The sequence below is a fragment of the Chrysochloris asiatica genome, unplaced genomic scaffold (genome assembly GCF_000296735.1).
Source record: "Chrysochloris asiatica unplaced genomic scaffold, ChrAsi1.0 scaffold00077, whole genome shotgun sequence".
Taxonomy (NCBI): Eukaryota; Metazoa; Chordata; class Mammalia; order Afrosoricida; family Chrysochloridae; genus Chrysochloris; species Chrysochloris asiatica.
This window is the reverse complement of record NW_006408595.1, coordinates 6,507,755-6,518,011: the sequence shown is the minus strand read 5'-3', so window position 1 is coordinate 6,518,011 and position 10,257 is coordinate 6,507,755. Positions and strand designations below refer to the sequence as shown.

At 36.2% G+C, this 10,257-nt stretch overlaps 1 protein-coding gene across 4 annotated transcripts in view; it reads right to left on the bottom strand.

The window, feature by feature from the left end:
* PPHLN1 (periphilin 1) overlaps window positions 1-10,257 on the bottom strand; it is a 149,650-nt gene that overhangs the window by 56,089 nt on the left and 83,304 nt on the right. The gene's annotated exons all lie outside the window — the stretch shown is intronic.

Below are 10,257 nucleotides of genomic sequence, written 5' to 3'. Positions count from 1 at the left end.
GAAACTACCAGCCGCTCCGCGGGAGAAAGATGAGGCTTTCTACTCCCGTAAAGATTTACACCCTCGGAAACCCTGTACAGGGTCGTTATGGGTCGGACCCGACTCGACGGCACTTAACAACAACAAGCACCAAAAGCACCAACATATGACATAGTCTAGTTACGAAAAATCGTACTTCTAACCCATCTATTTTGTTGTTGCTCATATCATTAGTTATGGACTTTAGGTGTTGTTCTGTAGGATCAGTCCTTGACTGTGAACCACAAGGTCAGCAGTTCAAACCCACCAACTGCTGCTCAGAAACCCTACATAGGGTTGCTATGAGTCAGAACTGACTAAGATGGCACTTAATAACAACAAAAATCGTTGCTTATATGTACTACATTGCAATATTGCAGCATAATTTTCTGATGGTATCACTCTCACATTTTCACTTGCAGATGTTCAAAAATCAGATCTATACAGACACTGATGATAAAAGACAGTAATAATGGGGGGGGGCGGGATTCCATTATGCTGTTATTAAGTGCCATCGAGTCGATTTCAATTCACAGCTACTGTGTAAAGGGTTTCCATGGAGCAGCTGGTAGGTTTGAACTGCTGACCCTGCAGTTAGCAGTCCAGTGCTTATCCTACACCAGGACTTTTGTTAGCAATAAATCTGTAACAGTCATTCAAATGATATCATAAGCAGCGGGCTATCGGTAAAATAATACTGATGATTCTCAAAAACAATGTTAAGCAAAGAAGACCTACATACAAAGTAATACTCACTGTATGATTCAATTTGTATAAAGTTCAAGAACAGACTGAACTACAATATTAGGAATCAATTTAGTGATAACCTTTGGAGAATGGAAGGAGTAATGATCAGGGAAGGATACGAAGGAGTCCAGGGGTGCTGGTAATATTCTATTTCCTGACCTGGATGGTAAGAAATCAAGGCAAAGTGTGTGTTTTGTGAGAAACCATTCAAATTAAAAAATTTATGTTTAGAACACTCTTCTTTATATGAATGTATTATTCATCATTAATATTTCTTTTTCAATAGACTACAATAATGAACAGAAGAGTTCACATCTTGTTGTTAAGTGCTGCTGAATCAGTTCCAACTCATAACGACCCTGTATAGGGTTTTCCGAGGAGTGACTAGTGAGCTCAAACCACTAACCTTGTGGTTCAAACTGACCTTGCAGTCCAGCGCATTAGCCCACAGTGCGACAACAGGACTCCACATAGTTGAACTTTACCTAGCCAGAAAGTTTAATTATAAACTCATTTTCCTTCACAAGTACAGATTAGTAAGGAACCAAATCATAAGAGTTAACTTTGAAACAAACCAAAATTTAAAATAAATTAACAAGCAAACAAAAACCAACTTACAACTACCATTTTGGGCAATTCCAGTAAACCAATAGTCAGGTACCATATAGACTCTGATTAATGGTCACCCTACAAGAGTTTTCAATGGCTAATTTTTCAAAAATAGATCCCTTTTTGGAAGCTCCCCTCAGTGCACTTGAATCTCCAACCTCCAAATTTTGGGTTAGTAACTAAGTGTATACTCCATCTAGGGACTCCAATTCAAGTGAACGAGTATCCTAAACAAAACTGGTGTTTATTACATTACCCAATTTTCTGTGATGGTTTTCTTAAGAATTTTTTAAAAACTGAGAGGAGTAGAGAAAGAGCAACATCAAAGTAGATGACAACATAATTAGTTCCCAACAAACAATATAAAACCATCATCAACCTATTCTAATCTTAATTCTAAATTGCCTTTCATAAGATTTTCTAAGTGCAACTTTTCAACATTTTCTATAAGTGAACTGAGAATATCAATTACTTCACAATACACACAAATGTATGAGACCGATAAGATTGCCCTCTCTAGGTACAATATCTGAATTAAATAATAAGCAAGAAAAACCAGTAGGTGTCACATGGATTGTATCTTAAAAATGAATAACAGATAAAAAAGAAAATATGAAAACAATGTATGTTTTAAGAATGAGAAAGAAGACTAATGAATTCTAAGGATAAGGAACAATAAGTATCTTTACACTACTTCCTATGGCTAAAAAAATTAAGGTGCCCTGAAAGAAAAGAACTAAACAAAGGGAAAATGATTTCCCAAAATAAAAGAGGTTCCTCAAATAAACTATTTCATTGTGAAATTAGTTTTATAAATAATTTTGAATTAATTAAGAAGAGGGGAAGGATAGAAATAAAGGGAAAAGAAGTAAACAATCTAAACCCTGATATTAATGAAAAAACCATCTCAGAGCTAATCCTATACAGGAAAATTTGCTATAAAATATTCCTGAGAAGTAATTTAAAAGTTGTTAATACTCCAAAGCTGCAAAGTAACCAGCAAAGTATTATTTAATAGTCACATAATCTTTTATAGGATGATTTTCAATTTACAAAGGGTTTTCACATATAACAGTTTGTCAAGTCTATGAGGAAAAATGTTATTAATCCCACTGAACAGATGAGACAAAGGTCTCAGAGAAGTTAAAACACCAAGTGAAAGGACCCAGTGTTCGTTATGGTATTTAAAATGTCCTGTAAGTACTCAGATACTACATTAAATATTGACTTACAAAAGGGAATGCTGTTGCTATTGTTGTTAAGTGCCATCGAGTCAGTTCCAACTCATAGCAACTCTGTATAGGATTTAGAGGGAGCAACTAGTGGGTTTGAACTGTCGACCTTATGGTTCGCAGTCCAGTACTGATCTTACAGAACCAAACAAGAAGGCCTGTTGCTGTTGCTAAGTGCCATCAAGTCGGCTCTGACTCATAGCGACCCTGATTATGGTTTTCAAGGAGCGGCTTGCCGGTTTGAATCAATGACCTTGTCGTTACACAATCCAGTGCAATCCATCCTACAGTACCATATCAGAGCTCCACAAAAGGGGAACTGTTGTTTGTTAAGCACCCTCTAATCAGCTGCAACTCATAGAACCTTGTATAGGGTTTCTATGTAAAGGGGAACTGAGTGGGTTTCGACCCACAGCAACCTATTGAGTTTGAACCGCTGACTTTGCAAAGTAAAGGGGAATAGCAAGGAGAAATTATACTGGGAACCAGTAGAGGAAACCCTCACTTAATATTGGTAGTAACAGCTTTATTGGAACTACTTTATAACCTGACACTTTTTATCAAAGCGATTAGTTCCCAAGACATAAGGTCTAATATGACCTTGTCTTTTCTTGATGCTCATTCCATAGTGCTTTTAAGAGTTTGAGATACTGGTTCTTAGAAAGCTTGGTATATCTTCTATATTTTATGTGAAGTGAAGCTATTTTCTTAATGGAATCATCAATCTTCATAAATAGATGTTTATATCAACTATGAAATCACTAACAAACCTTTCAATTTTAAGATGGAGATGCTTGATTTCAACATTTCAAACATGGTGACAATTGCTTTATGAGACAGCATTCAGAGGAAATTCCCTGTAGAAATAACATGACTAGGATCTAATAAGTTTTAACTTGTAAAAACTTTGAAATTTGGATAAAATAAGTGATTTGTTTTCATTGTGGTTCAGGAATAACCAATTTTTTAGAAGCATTTTATGAGAATAAATTCTACTAAGTCTATATATGTAAAGCCTGGACAAGTGGTAATAATGGATTGTTAAATACAGTAGAGCAGACTTGATGTCTAGACAAGATACTGCTAAGAGCTACACTTTTAAGAACATTTGTTACTTGCACCGATAAAAAGTAAAATAATGTTTATTTTACTTTTCATGCAAGGTTAGCATGAAATGCTTAAATCATACATATACACCAACAGATTGGTTTGTCACCACTTTGAAAAGCATTTTATTTTAATCCATCATGTGCTAAAAGCTGATAATTTCCTATGCCCCCTGTAGTTAACATTTTCAAGATTGTACATCTGATTTATCTTAAAAGCAAAGCAAAACCAACTTTTTATAAACGGAGAGAAACATGAGCAAGAGAAAGTGCTAGGTATCAGCAATTTATAGATGACAAATGAAACTTGACATTGTAAGAAGAGGGCTACAGGTAGAACACTATCTAAATGTAACCTATTTTTTGAGGAAAATATTTTATGCACAATTCAATGACTCAACAAACACTAATGAATTACTGACTAGATGTATTTTGTTTTGTTGTTGCTAAGAGCTATTGAGACTAGCTGCACAGCAGTAGTGTATTTGAGGGTTTAAAATTATTATTGATTGTCTGAACATAATCATATGTTGAAGAAAGAAATCGGGCAGTTCAGAGATACGAGTAGGAAGGAAACTTGTTTTTCAATGCATAATCTCTTTCACCTTTGGAGTTTTATGCTTTGTGCATATCGCATCCTAAACGACAGCATTCACATAAACTAAATCAGAACAAGTATTTGAGACATAAACATAACTTTAGTTCCTAATTATACTGTTATTGCTGTTAGTAAAATCAACTGCTCATAATATAAAAGGACTTTCATATATTTTTGACTTACATGTTGATATAGATAGACTATTAACCTCTTCTCCCCACCCATCTATTTTCCTCTCCCATGGTTGTTGTTATTGCTGTTAGGTGCCATCAAGTCGGCACCGACCCACAGCAACCCTATACACAATGGGACAAAACTCTGCCTAGTCCTACACCAACCTCACAACTGTTGTCAAGCCTGAGCTCATTGACATCACCATTGTGTTAATCCATCTCGTTAGGGGACTTGCTCGTTTTCTCTGACTCTCTGCTTTACTAAACATGATCTTGTCCAGGGCACTGGTCCATCTTGATAATATGTCTGAAGTACAAGAGACAAACTATGGCCACCCTAGCTTCCAAAGAGCATTCTGGCTGTACTTCCTTCAGCACAAATCGGTTTGTTCTTTTGGGAGTCCATGATACGTTTAATATTCTGCTCCAACACCATCACTCAAATGAATCAATTCTACAGACTTCCTGATTCACTGTCCATTTCCATATGCATGTGAGGCTACTGAAAACACCAAGTCTTGGATCAGGCACACCTTGGTCCTCAAACTGACATCTTTGTTCTTGAACATTTTAAAGAAGTCTTGTGCAGCAGATTTGTCTAATGCAATATGTCATTTGATTTCTTGACTGCTATGTCCATGAATGTTGATGGTTGATCCAAGCAAAACGAAGTCTTTGACAAACTTCCATCTTCTTTCCATTTATCTTGATGTTGTTTATTGTCCAGTTGTAAGGATTTTTTATTTCTTTACATTGAGACACAACTCATATTAAAGTCTTCCATCTTCATCAGTAAGTATTTTAAGTCCTTTTTGTTTTCAGCATGTGGCAGGTTGTCAATAAGTCTTCCTACATTCCTGATGCATGTTTATATATAACTATAACCCAGCTTCCTGGATTACTGCTCAGCATATACACTGAATAAATATGGTGAAAGAATAAAACATTGGCACATAATTCTCAATTTTAAACCATTCAATGTACCCTTGTTCTGTTAAAACAACTGTCTCTTGGTCTATGTACAGGTTCCTCATGGTCACAATTAAGTGTTCCAGAACACTCATTCTCCACAATATTGCCCATAGCTTGACATGATCCACACAATTGAAAGCCTTGGTGTAGTCAATAAAGCACAGAAAAACATTTTTCTGGTATTCTCTACTTTTAGCCAAGATCCATCTGACATCAGCAATGATATTCCTTGTTCCATGTCCTCTTCTGAATCCGGCATGGACCTCTGGAAGTTCTCTGTCAGTGTTATGATTGCAACCATTTTTGTATTATCTTTAGCCAAGATTTTATTTGCATGTAATATAAATTATACTGCCAGATGATTTCCACATTCCATTGGGTCACCTCTCTTTGGAATGGGCACAAATATGGATCTCTTCTTGCCAGTTAGCCAGGTAGTTGTCTTCCAAACTTCTTGGCATAGATGAGTAAGTACTTCCAGTGCTGCATTAGTTTGTTGAAAAATTTCAATGTGTATTCCATCAATTCCTAGTGCCTTGCTCTTTGCCAATGCCTTCAATGCAGCTTGGACTTCTTCCTTTAGTGTCACTGGCTCTTGATCATATGCTACCCTTTGAAATAAATGACACGGTAACCCCAAAGGAAAATAATCCACCTGCACAACTCTTCTGGCCTTCGGTCTTTATAGTGTCTAATGCATGAAATCATTGAGATGATCGCTATTGAATCATAGTTTGGCTCTTGAGGACTTGCTTTAATTTTCTCCAGCTTTAGCCTGAACTTGTACATAAGCAATTGATGATCTGTTCCACAGCCTGCTCCCGGCCTTGTTTTGGCTGATGATATGAAGCTTTTCTACTTTCTCTTTTAATAAATATAGTCAATTTGATTTCTACGTATTCTGCCTGTTGAAGTCCATTTGTACAGTCTTCTGTTATGTTGTTTAAAAAAGGTATTTGCAATGAAGAAGTCATTGGTCTTGAAAAACTCTATCATGCAATCTCCAGCATCATTTCTATCACCAAGGCCATAGTTTCCAATGACTGATCTTTCCTCTTTCTCTCCAACCTTTACATTCCAATCATCAGTAATTATCAATAGGTCTTGATTGCATGTTTCACCAATTTCAGACGGAAGAAGCAGGTAGCAAAGCATTCTTCAATTTCATCACCACGATCTTTAGTGATTAGTGCATAAATTTGGATAATAATGGTATTGCCTAGTCCTCCTTGTTGTTGTTGTTGTTAAGTGCCATCAAGTCGGGTCCGACCCATAGCGACCCTGTACAGGGTTTCCGAGGGTGTAAATCTTTACGGGAGTAGAAAGCCTCATCTTTCTCCCGCGGAGCGGCTGGTAGTTTCGAACCGCTGACCTTAAGGTTCGCAGCCCGATTCGTAACCACTACGCTACCAGAGCTCCTTAGTAGGCGTATGGATATTACCCTATCTCTGACAACATTGTAGTTCAGAGACAAATCTTGATATGTTCTTTAAGATGATAAATACAAGGCCATTCCTCTTCAATCTGTCATTCTTGGCATACTAAGCCATATGACTGTCAGATTCAAAACTGCCAATGCCAGTCAATTTTAGCTCACTAATGCCTAGGATTATCGGTGTTTATGTGTTCCATTTCATTTTTCACAATTTCCAATTTTCCTAGATTCATACTTCTCTTCCACTTCATGTTCCAATTATTAATGGACATTTAAAGCTGTTTCTCTTTATTTTGAGTTGTGCCTCCTCAGCAAATGAAGGTCCTGAAGGCTTTCTCCATTCGTGTAATCATGGGCAACTCTACTTTGAGGCCAGCAGTTCTTTCCCAGTTGTATTTTGAGTGCCTTGCAACCTGAGAGGCTCATCATTTGGCACTATAGCTGATAATATTCTGGTGTTCTTCATAATGTTTCAGTAGTCAATAATCTGGTGCTGACAGTGTTCCACTGCTAATGAATGGTAAGGTTTTCAGTGACTAATTATTCGGAAATAGTCCATGTCCTCTCCTTCTTAGTCTTCCTCTGGAAGCTCAACTGAATCCTGTCTACCATGGTGACCCTACTAATATTTAAAATACCAGTGGCATAGATTCCAGAATCACAGCAACATGTAAGCCATCACAGTAAGACAAATTGACAGATGAATGGTGGTCCTCTCCCCTAAGCTCCATAAAATTCAGTTGTAAATCAACCAGTTAATTTAGGATGCTAGCCTGTTGCTGACCATTAACTTTTGGTCTCTACTTAGGAACAGAACCAAAGCTCAATCTAGATAAATATCTATGATGCATAAAGTAAGACTCTTTCAAGTATGTATCACAAAAAGGGTCAGAGAAAGAAACAAAGAGCAAAACTGGAATAAACGGAACACAAATACTACAATAGCATGCAAAATACTACTAAACAGACATTAAATGAAAATGGATTAATCAAAAATTTTAAAGTATCAAGCTGAATGCAAAATAAAGACCCAATATATGCTGCTTTTAACACACAGACTTTAAATACACAGACACAAACACTAACAGTAAATGAATGGAAAAAGGCATACATTCGTAACCACTAATCTTAAGAAAGACGGAATAAATTTATTAGTTTCAACGTAAGCTTCAGAACAAGGGTTACTGCCAGGAATAAAGAACACTTCATAATGATAAGAACACTTCACTACAAGAAAGCATACTTATGCACCTAAAAACAAAGCAAGTGCCACCGAAGACACAACACTGGTGTCTACATGACTGGAGGATAAAAAGAAGGAAGCCAAAGACTCAAAGAGTCCACAGGGCTAATAGTCTACACAAACCATGGCCTAACCTACTTTGGGACCAGAAAAACTAGATTGTGTTTGGCTCCCACTACTGATCATTCCAACCAAAGCCACAGTAGGTAGACAGGTCCAGAAATGGACAAGGAGGAAAAATGCACAAAAAAACTCAAATTTCTAAAAAAGTCAAGATTTAGTAGACTGGTAGATATTAGTGAGGAGCCCCTGAAACTATCATCCTGGGAGACCAGGATCTTCCAGAGGTCATCTATAACCCAAAGGGCAGGTTGGCTCATAAAATAAATAATATCTGTGAGTACAGTACTCCTCTTAACAATCATCTAAATGAGACTTAATAGTCAACATTTATGCTGCCACTGGACAACAAGGTCAATTTAAACTGCAAGGTCAGTGGTTCAAACCCACCAGCAACAACTTGGAAACCCTATAAAGGTTGGCTATGAGTCAGAACCAACTCAATGGCACTAAAACAATAACTATGAGAAGGTAAGGGGTTACAAGAAAGCTAGATGACTGGAAACAAAACAACCAGAATGGAAGTTATGAGAATGCTGACAGATTGTGAACAGTGTCACCAATGTCACTGAGTAATATGTATAGAAATTGTTCAAGGAGAACCTAATTTCCTATACAATGTTTTAAAAACATAATAAAAATTTAAAATATATACAAGAGGGCTTCAAAAAGGTCATCAAAAAAATTCCATTCTTTTTCAATCCATTTTTCCACAAACTTTCTGATGCCCCTTTACATATATGGAGCAAAACCTATAAAACTAAAAGGAGAAACATAAAAATAATTACATTTTACAACTACACTTGGGCGATTACAACATTCTTCTCTCAGTAATCAGTAGAAGGAAATCAATAACGGTTTTGAAGATTTAAACAACCCTACAACACTGACCTAACTGAAATTTATAGAACGTGACATGTAACATGTCCTGGTGTGGCACTGTGGATTAATACACTAGAATACAACATCAGTTTGAACCACAAGGTCAGTAGTTCATGCTCACCATTCGTTCCTTGGAAACATTATACAGGACCTCTAAGAGTTGGAAACACTTAATAACAACCATCTAACAACCACAGCATACAAATTATTTTCAAGTGCACATACAATATTCACTAAGATACACTGGCCCGCAAAACTAACGTTAACAAATATTGGTGGTTATGTGCCGTGGAGGGTAATAGCGACCCTGGATAGGGGGTTCCAAGGCTGTAAATCTTTACAGGAGCAGAAAGCCTCATATTTCTCCCGTGGAACAGCTGGTAGTTTCGAACTGCCGACCCTGAAGTTAGCAGCCTGATTTGTAACCACTATGCTATCAGAGCTCCCAGAACTAAAATCTAGTACAGTATTTGTCTGATTAAATTACTGATCACAAATAGCTAAAATAACATATTAAGACAATCAAGTCTTAAATCTCTGGAAATTAAACAACATAAATTTGAATAATTATCCATTATTTTACTTGAATCTGTTTTGTAAAGTGCTCAAAGGTATAAAATGATTTTTAAAATAAACATCTCTAATCCCAATATTCAAATATACTTTTTGCTAATACTTTGGTATACTTAATATTTCTTCCACCCAGCTCTTTGTTTTGTTTTTGTTTGTTTTTTAAATAATATTTTATTATGCTTTTGGTGACACTTTGCATAGCAAATTAAGTTCCCGTTTAACAATTTCTATCCAAATTGTTCGGTGGCACTGGTTACACATTTTTCATGTTGTGTGAACAAGCTCATTATTTCTGTTCTGGTTGTTCCATTTCTAATAATCTTGTTTTGCTGCCCCATTACCTTTTCATCTTTGCTATAGAGAAATTGTTGACCATTCTATTAAGCTTGATAGCTTTTTAATTGTTTCATACTAACCAGGAAATTAGTATTCCCTAACAAACACAATTGCTTATTAAAGGAAAAAATAAATAAAGAAGGATGAGGGACCACACTGATTAGTATATTCTAGAAACAAACCAAGTATTTAAAAAAAATAATTTTTAAATTA